The sequence below is a fragment of the Ascaphus truei genome, chromosome 3 (assembly GCF_040206685.1).
Source record: "Ascaphus truei isolate aAscTru1 chromosome 3, aAscTru1.hap1, whole genome shotgun sequence".
NCBI classification, from domain to species: domain Eukaryota; kingdom Metazoa; phylum Chordata; class Amphibia; order Anura; family Ascaphidae; genus Ascaphus; species Ascaphus truei.
The window spans coordinates 31,188,410-31,204,756 of NC_134485.1; the positions used below are offsets into that span (position 1 = coordinate 31,188,410).

Sequence of the window (16,347 nt, forward strand, 5' to 3'; positions counted from 1 at the left end):
CCGCGCGCACACACTGACTGACTGCCGCACGCACGCACACACTGACTGACGCGCACACAAACCCTGACTGACGCACGCACACACTGACTGAGGCACACACTGACTGTGTGTGCGTCAGTCAGTCTGTGTGTGTTTGTGTTTCTGCCTCAGACTCACTGACGCGCGAGCAAACACACAGTGACTGACGCACACACGCTACATGAAGCTGTAAAGGAGGGAGGGAGGGGGGGGACTGGATTGATGTGAATGGGGGACAAACAGAGAGAGGGGGGAGGAGAGAGAGGAACGGGAACATTACATCCCGGGCAACGCCGGGTCTCTCAGCTAGTCTATAATATTGTTACACAGTAGAGTGCTTGTTGCCAGCTATTGGAGACATTAAGATGCTTTCATATCACTTTCACTAGTGTGAGGTATTCCAAGTAAAACTTGACAGCGATGTTGGAGCTGTGCTGTTGCATAGCAAACAGCGTTCATATGTGAGTTTAGCTGTATAGGGAATCCCCAGCTACAGCACTATTGTGTAAACACCTAGAGAGAGGCAGTTCCAAGTAAAACTTGACAGCGATGTTGGAGCTGTGCTGTTTTATAGTAAACAGCGTTCATATGTGAGCTTAGCTGCATAGCAATTTCCTTGCAACAACAGCTCTGTGCAAACACCTACAGTATCATCAACATAATTACTGTTATTAAACAGAGGGTAACTTTAACAGATACCAATGCTGGAATATATATATATATATATATATATATATATATATATATGTTGTTTTCTAATGGCTATGGTTTAATTTGATGTTCTGAAGCGATTTGTTGCCATTTGAACTGTGTATTTTGGCTATGTGATTAGCAGTGGCATCTATAGATGCGTTCTATGGTTATAAAACTTCATTACCTACATCTGTGGATATAATTTTACATCTGAACCCAATTTGCAAGAGCAAGCAGGAGGGCATAATATCATCAGTATTATGGCACATTAGTGTGTATATCCAACAGCTATGAAGTATTGATAGCCATTGTTATATTTCAAGGCAGCAGTAATTAGAGAACACAGCACCACGTGTTAGTTTTTATTACATATTTTATTTTTTCACAAAGTCTTCACGTTTTTTTCACTGTATATATTCACATAAAAATTAAACAAAATTAGTGTGGTGTGCACCACAAATGTACTTTCTGTGAATGACCTTGTCACGCAGTCACAATTTTCATTCAATTGTTAGAACTATTAACTCATGGTACATAGGTAGCACCCATTTGTGTCAAAATGGTGACTCATTAAAATAAATTAACTACAATAATTGAGTGAGCGGTGTGCTCTGTCTTCTGTTTTCTATATAAAATTATTACTTGTGAGCACATTCACATGTCTTAGACAGGTCTGCAACCTGTGGCACTGTGTGCTCATTTGCATGTAATTTCCCAGAATCCCTTGCTGCAGTGGAAGCACTGTATGCTGGGTGATAATGGCAAAAAGCAGGGTTACAGATCTGTCTAATACACGTGAATGTGCTCACAAGTAATATTTTTATATGCTATACGGTGGAGGGTTTTTAGTCACCTTTTCACACACCATAACTTAAATAATGTGTGGTGAAGCACAAAAAAAGACAACAGCGCAAACGCACATAGTGAAGTTTGTAAAAATATATAAGTGTATATTATTAGGGTATTATATCTGCGTACATCAGATTAGTTGGTTAACAGCATTTCATGTGCAATACATGAGTTACCAATCGTCGCACTGCCACCACCAGACCTCGGGAGTTCTCCTTCACAGCCTCCAAGACAAGCTGCCACGATCGTGATGTGGAGCCTCCACTGCGGTGCTGTGTCCTGATCGATATCCTTTCCCGATCACTGCCGTCACTACCGCTTACTCCTCAGGTCTGCCGCCGTCTGCCACTGCTTCCAGCACCTCAGATCACTGAGTTAGTTGGTCACGTGTCCCGCGGGGTTTTGCGACCGGCCGTAAAGGGAGATTTGTAACGTAAAGCGTGATGGTATCTTTACTACAGCATACCGAATGCAGCTGGGTGTGCTCATTTGCATGTAATTTCCCAGAATCCCTTGCTGCGGTGGAAGCACTGTATGCTGGGTGATAATGGCAAAAAGCAGGGTTGCAGACCTGTGTAAAACATGTGAATGTGCTCAAAAGTAATATTTTTATTATATATATATATATATATATATATATATATATAATATAAATACAACTGTATGCTCATCTGCATTCTTAGGCAGGTCTGCAACCCCGCCTTTCACCATTATCACCCAGCACACAGCACTTCCACTGCAGCAAGGCATTCTGGGAAATGACATGCAAATGAGCACACAGTGCCACTTTCTGCTTCAAAAACCATTTTTAACATGGTTCCTATATATCTTGCTAACAGAAATCTCTCTATATATATATATATATATATATATATATATATTATTGCTAACAGAAATAAAGGATAGCGCTAATGAGATATTGTTAAAGCTGAGTATAATAATTCAAATTTAAGTGTTAACATAAACTAACGATAATAAAAACCTTAGTCAAACAAAAAACACAAAACCCAAATAACTTAACTAAAGAGCTAAAAGATATTGAGATCATAAAATAATTAAATGTAACAGTGTTTCCCTCTGGGCCCTTCTGATCCTGACCCCATGTGTGAGAAACTATCTCAATTACATGTATGTAGTGTGGTACACCTGCTGGCAACAGGACTCCTGAGTCTCCCGCTTGATGTTGTGGGGATATCACCATGACAGGCGTCTGAGGTAGTGTGCTGAGTCCTACTCACATTTGGTACAGCGCCTTCACCCCATCAGGATCCCTACGGTAGCAGGAAGGAGTTTCTGACGGGGAACTTCTAGGTGCACCTTCTCCCTGAGTAACTCCACTCACAGGCAAGAAGGGTCTTTTCATAGGGATCTTTATTGGCATATTTTTTGGCAGACTGCCCATCACAGTGGCCGACACTTAGCCGCACATCTTGCAGAGGCCCTCCAGGCAGAAGGTTCCTCCTGTCTCTTTAATTGAGTTGTTCTTCCACCTCTCCCCTAAGGGAGATCACCAGCTGTGCCAGATCCCTGGACACAGTGTGTACTCAGCTTGTCACTTGCCACTCTGACAGACAGACTTGAACTGCTGCAGACACTTCACTCAGGATGAATATAACACACTAACTTTTGGGAGTGCTGTGCAATATATAGGCTCCAGAAAGATCCACCTCTGTGTCAGTAACAGTGGACACAAAACATGCTGTCACTTCCTTTGCCACATATATGACACATCACAGGGGTTTGAGGGCAAAACTCCATGATAACTACTGGCAACCCTGCCTACTTACCAGGATTACTGCCAGCATGAGAGAGATCTGTACACTAATTTTATACATGGCTACAATCTCCCCCTGGTGGAATTCAACGACCCCGCTTGGACCTAAATTTGCCGAACCTTCCTTCAGGTAGCACTGCAACACATAAAAAATATACATTAGCATAGGAATACATTATTACAGAACGCATCTTCTCATCATGAACATAATCACATAGACCAGATGGCCACAGCAGTACATTTGAACCACTCCATAAGAGAATTTACTTAGTAGTAATGCCTAGGGTCAGGTTTCTTCACCTCCCTCCCATTAGCATCCTGCACAGTAATACTATAAGATCTGGGCTGCCCATTCTCTGGCCTATAGTCCATTTTGTGCATGTATATGTTGCGTCCAACACTCCATACGCTCATGAGATAACAGATCCTTTCCTCTGTCTTATGTGCTACATGATCGGATTTAGACATGATATAGTCCTCAATAGTCTCCCTCAGCCATGCATTCCTGTTATCCTCTATCTCCTGCATGAGAGGTTCAGGTACATATGGATATTCCAGACCATGGGACCGTTTGTATCTTGCAACTATGGCCCTCTCATGCTGATTTGAATCAACTTTTTATTACCTGCCTTGCCTGGCAGTACCCAGGACAATGGTTCTTCAGGAGTCACTAAATCATATATGATAGAGGTCCCTCTTGGAGTAACGATCCACCTTTGAATGTCATACCATCGCTTCCTCAACTCTTCCAGGTGTTCTTCTTCGGAGTACTCACCTATATCCCACCAATGATCAACTATATCGCCTCGTATCAGTATGAACCGTGTACGATCCAACCAGGCCTCATACCTCTCAAACATAGGCACCCACCATCTGGTTTCCTGCTCTACAGCCTGCTCTCTCACTGATACAGCCATCTCTCTTTCCTCCGGTTCTCCCCCAGAATAAACTCCTGACGTCCCTGTGGACCTAGAACCCGACCCAATACGTTTAGGCCTACCCCTAGAACTCGATCTCGAAGACATCCCCGACGCAATCATTTCTCTCCCCGATCCTTCATCGGAAGTAAAACATTCCCCCCAGTCCATTAGTGACCCAGTCCGTTCCTCAGAGGTGTCCCGGGATTCCCCAGACCACCCTTGGCTAGACAGGGACCCGGATGACGAGGTGACGGGCAGGGGTTTGAGCTATGGCCGAGGGCAGGGCAAAAAGGGACGTGGACTGGCGATGCGGTACTACTATCCGCAGTTTTGCAATACCTCGGCCGGTGCAAGCGTTGAGCAGGTCAGGCTCACCCTTCTCTCGATTCCCCGGATTCCTCATGGCTGGTCGACTCTTGCTCCGTTCCTCTTCTGACAGCCTGGTTCAGCACGGCGGTTGCGATGGTGCTGCTTGCTTCCAGCCGGCACCGCTGTGTCCGCCGGAAGTGATGTAATCTATCTCGTGGGACACGGCGCCATCTTGGGTGGGGAGCCCCACCGGAACTTCCTCTTCCAGTACGACATCCGGCGCTGCACGCGCTGCTTCGTTCCGCTGCTTCGCTGGGGCCTGGACTAGGCCTTCCTTCTCCGCCGCCTTCATCGGGGCCTGAGGGAGGGAAGAGGGTTTCTCACCACTCCGCTGGCTTGCAATGAGGTCCTCTTCTCTCACGATGGGAGTCGCCCCGGCCGTGGGACTCATCCGCTCCGGTCGCATCAGCGCAATTGCTCGCGAACTCTCGGGACTCAGCTCCTCCACATCACAGGTAAGTGCTGGCTCTTTTTCAGCACCGCTGTAGTGGCCCGTCGGTAGGCGCATCACCACCGATGTCATGCTTGCTTGCTCCTCATCCGACGAGGCAGACTCCGACGCTGGTAGTGGTACTTCCGCATGGGACCGACAGCGAGGTTCCGGGTTCTCGCTGCGGTTGCAGGCCCCAATCTCCTCCTTTCCAGTAGCTATCATTAGCAGGGATCCCCATTCTCCGGGATCAGCTTTCTCTGACTTCACAATCGCTTAATACAAAGGAATCGCCACCCATTCCTGTACTCTGCAGCTTGACCCTTGGTGATTTCCCCCACGCATTGTCGAATCTGTATTGGATGCCAATCATCTAGCCTGCTGTAGCCGATGGCGAGCCAAATCAGCTTTTGCCGTTCTAAACCAACTCGGCGTCCTTCCCAGAGTGCTGCGGGAGATCCTGCGTGTAGCCCAACACACACGCGTGGATGGAGACGCCAGCCAGCAGGAACCAGCTTACAGAAACGAGAGGGGATACTCTCTAAATTATCCACCGCCTGCTTACCTATTCCATCTGGTGAGTAGGCACTACTACTGTCACCATCGGTGCTGCGGAGCACTTCAATCTATTTTATTTGTCCTATTATTACATGTCTATGTATAATATGGAATATTATTAATTGTTATTAAATTGTTTTATTGTGTAATTTCACCTGTTTAGTCTTCAGCTGATTATATGTTGTCTTAAGTGTTGTTTGTCCTAATTCTACGGTATTACGCTATATGTTGTGCTTTCTCTTTTCTTTAAAGCACACCGTGAGGAGCAACCTTCCATCAGCCTACAGGCTTGGTTTTCATATATCCTTTTTTTTGTATATATTAGCTGTTTTAGGCGCCTCTGGATACCCCTCTCTTTCCATGCTATAGTTCTGACCAGGGGGTCAGTTTTTGTATCCTAGGCAGCCCCCTTTGTGGGTTTAATTATTTCCACATAGGGTATTAAATATTATATACTACATTACACTTTGTTGGTTAGCGCTACCTTTCTTTGTTGTTTTTACGTAAATTGTTTACATGCTTTTGCCTTCCAAATTAATTTGACCACTAGGTCTATTATTGTTGCTCACTACGATCTATATAAGTATAATGATGTATGCCTTAAATTTCATGTATAATGGTACAATTCCTCAAATTATGATAATGAAAAATAATATGGAAAAATGACATGGTTTAATACATAATGAGTGACTTAATAGTCACACCTGATATCTCCACTTTTCCAATTAGTGTCTCTGCAAACGATACATATATATCTTTCTCTTTTTACTCCCACATGGGAGTTTACTTTATCCTAGGAATATTTTTCTAAATCTGTTGTTTTTTTGTGTATATATATATAATTTGTTTATTATTAGTTTTCATTGTATTTCTTTTTTGTTATTATATGATTGTTTAGGTTAGGATATAGATATAGGGGCTTGTACCTTTTTTGCATACTTGAAGGTTCATTCATTATTGGAATGGACTCATAACATATGCATTATATGTCTTGGTTAATAGTATATTATGTGTGTGTTACTGTGTGTTTGTATCAGTTTGAAAGGTTAGACCGGACTCGCTGGTAGTTGTAATGATTCTGTTTTGAACATTGTATCTGTGTACCGACACTGTGTGCCCAAACAAAGTAACCAATGTGTTGCACAACCATATGTGTTTACTTAAGTTTATGTATGTACGAACAAGGGGCACACAAAGGAGGGTATACGTGATGTTTTAAGTCTTTTTTAATATATTGGTTGCCTGCTCATTGTGCGTGGATGCGTGGCGACTCACCCCCATTCACCATCATTTATTCATCAGCTGTTAAGACAGCCGAGATTGAGGGGATGAGCCATGTACCGGTGCACGGGAGGAGGGGCTATATATAGCGAGGTCCGGTTACCTTAGATCACTCTTCGATAAAGTCCCCCAGGGACGAAATGTGTCAGAGGATCCTCCTCATGTGGTTTTAACTTTGGCTTGTATGCCGGAATAAAGTTATTTTTACAGCACCTTGCCTCCAGCCTATTCTAACAGCAGTGCTCATTCTATTACCTCACCATTGGCACATTACACACTGGGGCTACACCACGATCTCCCCCTCTACGCGTTTCACGCTCTAGTACAGCGCTTCATCTTCGTATTATCTGTTATTTATTTGATTACCACGTGTATTACTGCTGTGAAGCGCTATATACATTAATGGCGCTATATAAATAAAGACATACAATATGGGGTGCCAGCAGAAAGACTGGGAACCCAAACCAGTCCAAAACAATATACAAAAGAGAAAAATCTGCAGCACTCACCAAGATGATGTTGTCACAAAAGGTATTTATTCACGCCATGTGAAGTAACCAAACACAGAAGTTTGAGCAACGTTTCAGACCACTATGGGTCCTTTATCAAGCTCTATAAAGGACCCATAGTGGTCCGAAACGTTGCTCAAACTGCTGTGTTCCATTACTTCACGTGGTATGAATAAATACCTTTTGTGACAACATCATCTTGGAGTGTTGCAGATATATATATATATATATACATGTAGAGGTATCAGTACCGTGTTAGCCGAGCTTCAATAATCAAAAAATAAATAGATGATACCGTTCTGTGGCTAACAAAATGCTTTTATTTGTGCGAGCTTTCGAGATACACTGATCTCTTCTTCCAGCGATGTTACAATGAATGAAGCAAGGATTGCTTAAAAACAGTGTCTCTTGGAATGTTATCTGTGCTGGTCCTTCCCCCGTGTGGTTGAGATTTATGGCTGGAGGTGTCAAAGGGTAACTGAAAGCAAGTGAAGAAAGAGTGTGTATGTGTATCAGTGTGAATAAGAATGAATGGAGAGCCCACAGTATAAACAGTGCTCTACACAAGGTGTGTGTGGAGTGAGAGGGGATATAAATGGTGTGGGTGGGTGTGGAAATGTGAGAGTTTGTAGCACAACTAAAAGTGTGTGTGGATACTATGTGGTCCCTATTGGTGTATAGGGATGGAAAAATAAGGAGTATTAGTATGTGTGAGAGACAGCTGTGTGTATCCACACACACTTTTAGTTGTGCTACAAACTCTCACATTTCCACACCCACCCACACCATTTATATCCCCTCTCACTCCACACACACCTTGTGTAGAGCACTGTTTATACTGTGGGCTCTCCATTCATTTTTATTCACACTGATACACATACACACTCTTTCTTCACTTGCTTTCAGTTACCCTTTGACACCTCCAGCCATAAATCTCATCCACGCCGGGGGAAGGACCAGCACAGATAACATTCCAAGAGACACTGTTTTTAAGCAATCCTTGCTTCATTCATTGTAACATCGCCGGAAGAAGAGATCAGTGTATCTCGAAAGCTCGCACAAATGAAAGCATTTCGTTAGCCACAGAACGGTATCATCTATTTATTTTTTGATTATATATATATATATATATATATATATATATATTATACCTCCCACTCTTATTCTATTGCACTTTCTCAGTAATACTCCAATTGGCATAAATATATAAATATAGAATAGAATACCGTGGGTCTGGGTTTTGAGTGTGCTTAGAGTCTGCGTCACTTTTCACCTTCAGCTAGTAATAAAGAAATCTGCCAAGCCTGAAATGGAATACACTTCTGTGGCTAACAGACTGTTTCAAAATGTCAAAAACTTTTTTTTTGCAAACACACATAGAAAATGATGCTGGACTTCCAAAGAAATCAGCCACCCACCATTTAGTTTGCTAAATTGATTAGAACAAGGCTCAATAATTGTTTAGAATAAGGATTGATGCACGAGTCTGCTCTGTGATATAGCAAAATAATAAGATACATTGACAAAAAAAAAGCTCTCTTACTACTAGCTGATGTCACGTGAAAACAGAAAATGAAAGTAGAATGAATTGATTGGGAATTTTATACTGGTAACAAAAACCTAATAATAAAACTGAGAGAAAGTCGGAGTGAACACTGGAGAAATGTTCCTCAGGTGACCCAATAATGCTTCGTCAGACTTCATTTCCGTGGTCTTCCTCAGTGGCTTTCAGCTGTTAGCGGATTTTACATGTATAGGAAGCAGGGAGTCTCCGAAGCTGACCCGTGTTAATTTCTGCTCCGTGGACACCCTGCTTCCGAAGACCCCCTGCTTCCGTGAACGCCCTCTAAAGTCATCCCCAGTACTGTCCCCTCCAGGGAAAACAAAATGAAGGTTTAAATCTCCCGCGTCACATGGGCCAATAGGAAGCCGCAACTTTATCCGTTGCAGCTTCTTGTTGGTGGGATTTAAACCTGCGGCAACAAACGCAAGTAAAGCCTCCGGTAAGTAGCTCAGTAATCAGGGCGTACCCAAAGGGAACTTCCCTTTTAACAACTTACTGCTATATTTACATTAAAAGCTACACAAAATAAATTAGACAACTAAACATTTTCCATGAAAGTGAAAGCATCTTAATGGAATGTATATTACAGCAATGCTTGTTAAGTTCACTTGTAGGAAATTGCTTTTTACCTCATGTTTTAAACCACAGAAACTTGTGAGGTCTCAAAAGTTAATGTATGATCTGCATCTATGAAGAACTATCATATGGTTTATTCAAACATGCCACCACTATGCTGGCCAGCTCTCCCTACTTAAAATTCCCTGAAAATGTATTTATTTTCTGTTTTCTCCTTGAATAAAATTCCCCCAATCTAATTCAAGTGAAAATAAGATGACATCTTCCACAATTTTGTCCCCTGAAAGGGGTTTTTAAATGTAGATCAGCATTGTCACAACCTACAAAAGTATCTAGTTTTCTGCAGTACCCATACAACTTTTGCAACAAAGAAAGGCACAAGACAGCAAGTTGTGCATTACAAATAAAGTTATTAGATATACTGTACATACATAAATAAACTTGTTCCCTGCTCACCTTGTGATTCCTCTGTCTCTCTTCTTCCTCTAAAGCATGACTGTAGTTTGTTTACAATAAGACTGTAGATATTTCTGAGTTATCTGTTCTTGGAATTGCAATTCCATTTAATGGAATTGTTACATCATATGTTCCAACAACAAAAAAAGGGTGTTCTGGTTCAAATTGCAAGTCAGAGAGAGATAAGAAAGTGGGGAAGAAGAATACTTAACAGTAAAACAACATTGGCTGTTTTTTAATCTTCGGCAGGCCAGCAGTGTGTAAGTCAGATGACACCAGCCCCTCCTCTTTGAGGATGTTACTTAATTTGGCCTTCATCCAAAATATTTTCTTGTTACAGAATGTAACTGCTTCCGAAATATTGAGTAGCATCAAATATTTAATAACAGAATATACCTTTTACCTTTGCTCGTTGCTCTATTGTGCTACGGTACATAATCTAAGCCAGGGGTGCGTAAATTGGGGGGGGTGGGGGGTTGGCGCTTATAGAGGCCCTATGCTCTTCCCCAACGCATTTAAATGAAGTGTCGGGGGAGTGCACGTGGCCTCTGTATGTTCCCTTACCTTGTCTCCGGCGGCGTCAGAGACGCCGGAGACAAGGTAAGGGGGGTGGGGCACGCGCAGGGGGGAGGGAAGCAGGTTGGGGGCGCAGACAAAAAAGTTTGTACGTGTGTGTAATATATACAGTATATATCTTCATTAGGTAATGGTGGTGTTATCTCCGAAACACGTAGCATTGCATTGGAGGAGTGGAGACATAGGCACAAGGTAACAGCTAACACAAGGAGCCGGAAGTGATGGCGGACGCTGTGTTCGGCCAGCTGGAGCCGTACCCGGCACACGTGAGAAATTCTGTGTTGCCAAAAGATCTTCTACTTTCTCTATACTGAGAGATAGGTGTATTCAATCATTTTTATTGTGAGTGTTTGTAATCCCGGAACAAGCTTTATTATCTTTGGCAGAAAAAACATATCATCCTATTCATGTGTTTTTCTTCCTTTTTTTTCTCTCCTCTGCTATTCCTACAAGAAAACCAAGAACTGCTGAGAATTAGTACAGTTATACGATCCAAATCCATTCTAAGTATTTTCCTTTACATTCACTATTGGGCACCTTTTGTGATTATACACTTTTTTCTAAATAATGTTTTTGGCACTATTTTATATAAACATATATTATATATTTTCACTATATTATCTTTTCTTTTATCACAAAACGTATAGTTAAATAACATTGGTTAATAATATCTTTGAAGTATTCATTTATTTAATTTTTTATTTTAAACTAGTAGGAGGTATATACTCCCCACATAGCACACTAGGGGGCCTATGCAGAGAGCAGCGAATTTTAAAATTGGCGAGTTTAATAAAAAGTAGCTTTTTTGGAGAGTTTTATTCTCCATATGCAGAAATGTGCGAATTCTGCTATGTTTAACATGAATGCGTCTGGCGAGTTTAAATTGGCGAGATGCGCGCTGCAGAAATGTGTTAAAAAAAATTCGCGCCTTTTTTTTCCCTTTGCTATGGCCGCGAGCGGCAGCTTCTTGCCAACTTTTTCTGGCGAGGCAAAAAGGAGACAATCGCGCCATTTTATTGGCGCGAACAGCCGCTAGATGCCGTTCGCGCCTCTCTGCATAAGGATATTTTTAAAACTGGCGAGATGGAGGTTCTCGACAGCCGCGAGGCGAGTTTTAGAAATAGAAAAAAAAAATTGGCGCGTTTTTCGCAACTCGCCATTTTCTGCTGTTTTCTGCGCGATTTTCTCCAAAAAATGGCGAATTTTCAAATAGCGCTGCTCTCTGCATAGGCCCCTAATTGTATTTTGTATTTTCTTGTCTTTCCATAATTGCACTGAATTATATATTCAATATTACCTTCTGTACTTGTCTGGAGTTTCGCTTACTGCCCTTTAGTGGACTAACAGTTTTAATAATATCCTTTGAATATATTTGTGTATAATGCTGAATTACTGTGTTGCGATGTATTCCCCTTTCTTTGAAGTAATAATTACATTAAACGTTATTTTTAAAAACCCTTTACATACTGTATTACTTACTTTTTTTGTGTAGTATAGTGCTTTTTTCTTCTTTGATGTTATTGGTTTTCATTCCTGTATATGCCTAAACATACCTCCTTTTTAAACCATTACTATTATTTGCTGAAGGGTTGTTTCTCTATATTGGTTTATGAACTGTAAATATTGTTGACATTTTTTTTCTTCTCTCAAATCCTTCAATAATAAAATTGGCGACGGACTGAGTGCAAAACTGTACTTCCCATGTTTAAACCACTTAGTGTATTTAATACTTTGAAAATCATAAATGTAGAACATGCTGAAATATTGATGCCATATAATGTCCAATATAACTGTGTGATTATTTTTTCATGGTTAAACCAATTTTTTTTACAATTTTTTGGGGTTGAAAACGTACAATTTTGCATTTATACATTTTTTCCACAGTTTATAGCATCCCTTACCATTTCCTCAACATTTATGTATGGTTATGGCAAATGTTTAGAACTTATTTTGCCATGGGCTTCCAGATTTTGCACCCCTAGTGGGCAAGTTTACTTTTTACTTTTCTCTATATTTCATTTATTTTTGGGTGCATTGATACCTTTTATTTTTATATATTTATCTATTGCATAGAAAAGAAGCCTTGTTTGGGGCTCAATGATTTCACACGAGATCACAATTGTCATCTCATTCTAACTCCATGACACCGAAATGATAAGTCATTCATCGCTCCTTATCTAAAGTATGCAGGAAAATGACCCACTCTGTTATATATGTGTGATGGTAGGGGGGAAACCAGTTTCTCAAATAAAGGTGTAAGCCCGTTTGGTTACCCCTAATACATAATAAGGGTTCAAGAAGAGTCATATCTTGAACCCAGCGTTTGTACTTACATAACCTGTAATGTGTGGTTGTAAAGTATTTTATGTGTTTTTACCTTTCCAGGAGTGCCAGCAAGCAGAGATTGCAGTGGTATGAGTTTCAAGGGGGGGGTTTGCAGAGAAAGTGTTGTCAGAATGTGTCTAGGTAGCCGGAGTCCAGAGTCGCTGGATACCCCAAAAATGTACCCGGGAATCATGAGTGATTCCTGGATATATGTAGGCACATTGTCCCGGCAATACCTCCCCTTGAAAACGCTTTCACAACTCACCACTAGGGGTCCCCTGTAAAGGGTTCCCTAGGTTATTGGGGATACCCAGTTAATGACCTGGTACCCAGAACCTGCATAGGGGTTTATGGGTTGGTTTCCTGCTTCAGCATAGCCCAGAAAGGTAAATGGGGCATTGGGAGGCAAAGTGTCCTGGTAACTATGAGGGGTCCCTATGTTAAGGGGCAAGCCCAGTTAATGCTCCAGTCACCCAGAACCCACATAGGTTAAGCTGGGGAATCTGAGAGGCTAAGGTAGCAACCTGTTGGTTAAGAGTGGTAACCTGGTTGTCCAAAGGGTAAAGTGTTTGGAAATAGTGGTTAGGGTATCTTCAACCTCAGGGGGGTCTGTTGGGCTCTGCATAATGTAATGCTCGGCCTGCCCACAAGCCAGACAAGACTCCGGGACTGAGATGGAAAGGGATAATACCACACACCTAACAGTAAACGGGGGCACGGCCAGAGTGTGGAAGTAGCATAGGTGGTCCGGGTAACAACAATAGAAAGAGTACCGTACTTGCCAGCTCCAGCGGTGGAAGGTAGAGTCCATAAGCCAATGGTCGTGGAATGGAGAGAGCAGTGTAGTAGATTGTCCGTAAGCCGTGTCCAAGGGATATAGAAGTCTGCAAGGTAGAGAGTCCAACGCCAATTCCAAGGGTACCAGAGAGCAGCATAAACGAAGTCCAAAAGCCAAAGGTCAATATCCAGGGAGGTCAGCAGTATATCCAGGGACAGGAACAGGGACTGAAAGACAAAAGGGGCCAGGCAACAGCAGACAGCACCAAGGTACAGAAGCTATGCAGAGCAAGGAGGTAAAGGTGAGGGGAGACTAAATATGGGGTTGGGACGTATCAGAGGAAGGGAGGAACGGAGGAGTGGTCTGAAGAAAGACCTGATAGGAGGGAAGTGTTTGGGAAGCTGGGGCTCCTATGGGGAGGAGCGGCCAGGAGAAGAGCCTGATGGGAGAGAAGGGCCTGGGGGGCGGACCTGACGGGTAAGAAACAGGGAAGCGCGTGGAGTGTGCGCCGCGTCATCGGGGGTGTAGTCAGGCGCCAGTAAAAGGCAGCCTGTGTCCGCGCGCGCCCGTAGGGGTGACGCGCGCGACCCGGAAGTGTGGGGGCAGCGGGAGAGGGAGCCTGGGCGGCTTGTAAGAGAGGTAAGGCGGCGCTGGCAGTGGGTATACCCACCGCGCAGATCCTTACAGAAACACAGAACTATTATAAACCCCTGAGCAAATCAGATTTGTAGATTCTAAGCACCCAGTCCAGCAAGACTGATCTCAGTTCCAGGACATTTCAGGCTAGGTCTCTGCCAGGGTAAGCTTTGGGATTTAGAAGCCCTGCACCTAGTAAAGTCTAGTTTTCACCCCCAGACCACTGTAAGTGTGTCTTTTCTTATGTAGTTTGTGTAACATTTGGTGTCTGCCTTTTCCTGTGAATAAATTTACAATTTATTTCCTTTATCTGTTTTACTCAATGAATGATCCTGGTAAAAAAAAAAGGTGTAAATGCCTGGTCTCCCGTGACAATATGTATATGCAAATTCAACTGATATGGTAAGGAAGGCTTCAACCTCCAAATATGGAATACACCGAAAAGCAATGGCCCCCACTCGCCGGAGTCTGGATTGTTCTTGGGCTTGACAGCGTTGAGGAAGAAGGCATGAAGACAGAGGGTGCTAAGAATCCCTGGAAGTTAAACAAGAGCTGTCATTCAAACCTTGTGAAGCGCTATGTACATTAATGGCGCTATATAAATAAAGACATACAATACAATACAATACCTTAATCTGGTTACCTACAGAATTACTGCTGGACTCTCCAGTGAGGCAGCACTGCAAGAACTGGAAGACAAATGGGAAAAGTTTAAATTGGATTGTCACGTTCATGCCTTTAACCTATTTCAGGTGTGTTAACTATACAACAACCAAGGCGTTCACTTTCATTTGAAAATATATGTATTTTTCTCTGTCTCCTGTGAGGTCACCTTGGTTAACCTGGTCTTTGCATTAATGGGCAAATAAAACAATGAAAAAAAACTGTGTTTATTAGTAGTGACAGGTGACAGTGTACAGATGTACAGTACCAGAGATTTTACACATTCTCTAGGTTATCTGCGAGGGCATCGGGCACATTCCTGAGACGGTTCTGACAGAAGGTGACAGAGAGGGCCCTCCCCATTTCCTTACAGATTTAAATATGTATGATAAATAATAATAAATAATATCTGATGTAATTCACAATGATAAAAAAATATAGGTTTGTGGGGGTGGAAGGGGGAAGGCAAAATTAGGCAGCTGCAACAATATCAAACTTGACAGGTTGTCTGCTACATATGTCAGATATTTGTTTCTTCCTCAAACATTAAAATCTTTCAAGACCGATGCATGTATATTAAATATAAAAAGTAGTAAGTACTGTATTTAGGCTCTAATTTAACCTAGTACCTTTGTGAAGAGATTAACCACATTTTCGGGCGCCTTTTGCCACATTGGGTTCTTGTGTTAATTACATATTTTTTCTAGTATACAGGGGACCAAGAACTCCTGCGGGTAAGACTTTAAATTATTCTTGGTGGTAGTGACAGCGTAATTGGGGTGCAGTGGGATGGTCTTTGGGGAGACATGGCTCTTTTTTAGGGCCCTGTGGGGCATTAAGTGAAGCAGCTGGATGGCGGCACATACACACAGGTGTGGTGTCCATGACAGGGATATGTTATATTGTACACTATATATTCTCTTACTTTTTGGGGTGATCCTGCTCCTTTTGGATTTCGTGGAGAGTTGTGTGAAGTAGAGGACTTTGGGGAAACAAGACCTTACCAGAGGTTTTTGAGCATCATTCACCCTTATTTTTACTAGTTCAGTTATTTCTCTTTGGTTCCACTAGTACTTTTATGTTGTGTGAAAGCGCTGTCTAATATCACTGTGTGTGTTCTTGGTTTGTGTTTCTAATATTTATGGCAGCACTCGCTCATATATTGTATTAGGGATAATATCTCACCAAATGTTTTTTTTTTAAGAGGTTGTTAAGAAATGTGAACTTTAATGTAGTAAATGAAAGTGAAAAGAAATTAGAAACTAACCATGATGAAATGTTAGATAATGAGTTTTCTAAATTAGAGAAACTTCTGACCAAATACATGAGAAAGTGGTTAGATCTTACATTTCTAGCAAAATATTCAGACTAT

At 42.2% G+C, this 16,347-nt stretch overlaps 1 long non-coding RNA gene across 4 annotated transcripts; it reads right to left on the reverse strand.

The window, feature by feature from the left end:
- On the reverse strand, positions 1–10,256 carry LOC142491395 (uncharacterized). 4 transcript variants are annotated; one of them, XR_012800391.1, is made up of 3 exons: positions 9,998–10,256; positions 2,799–5,568; positions 1–1,930 (listed from the first exon to the last, which is right to left on the reverse strand). It is a non-coding gene; the product is annotated as an uncharacterized LOC142491395 (long non-coding RNA). The 4 variants fall into 4 exon arrangements; XR_012800389.1 differs by having other exon boundaries at positions 1–2,097; XR_012800390.1 differs by having other exon boundaries at positions 1–2,131.
- Positions 10,257–16,347: the final 6,091 nt, after the last annotated feature.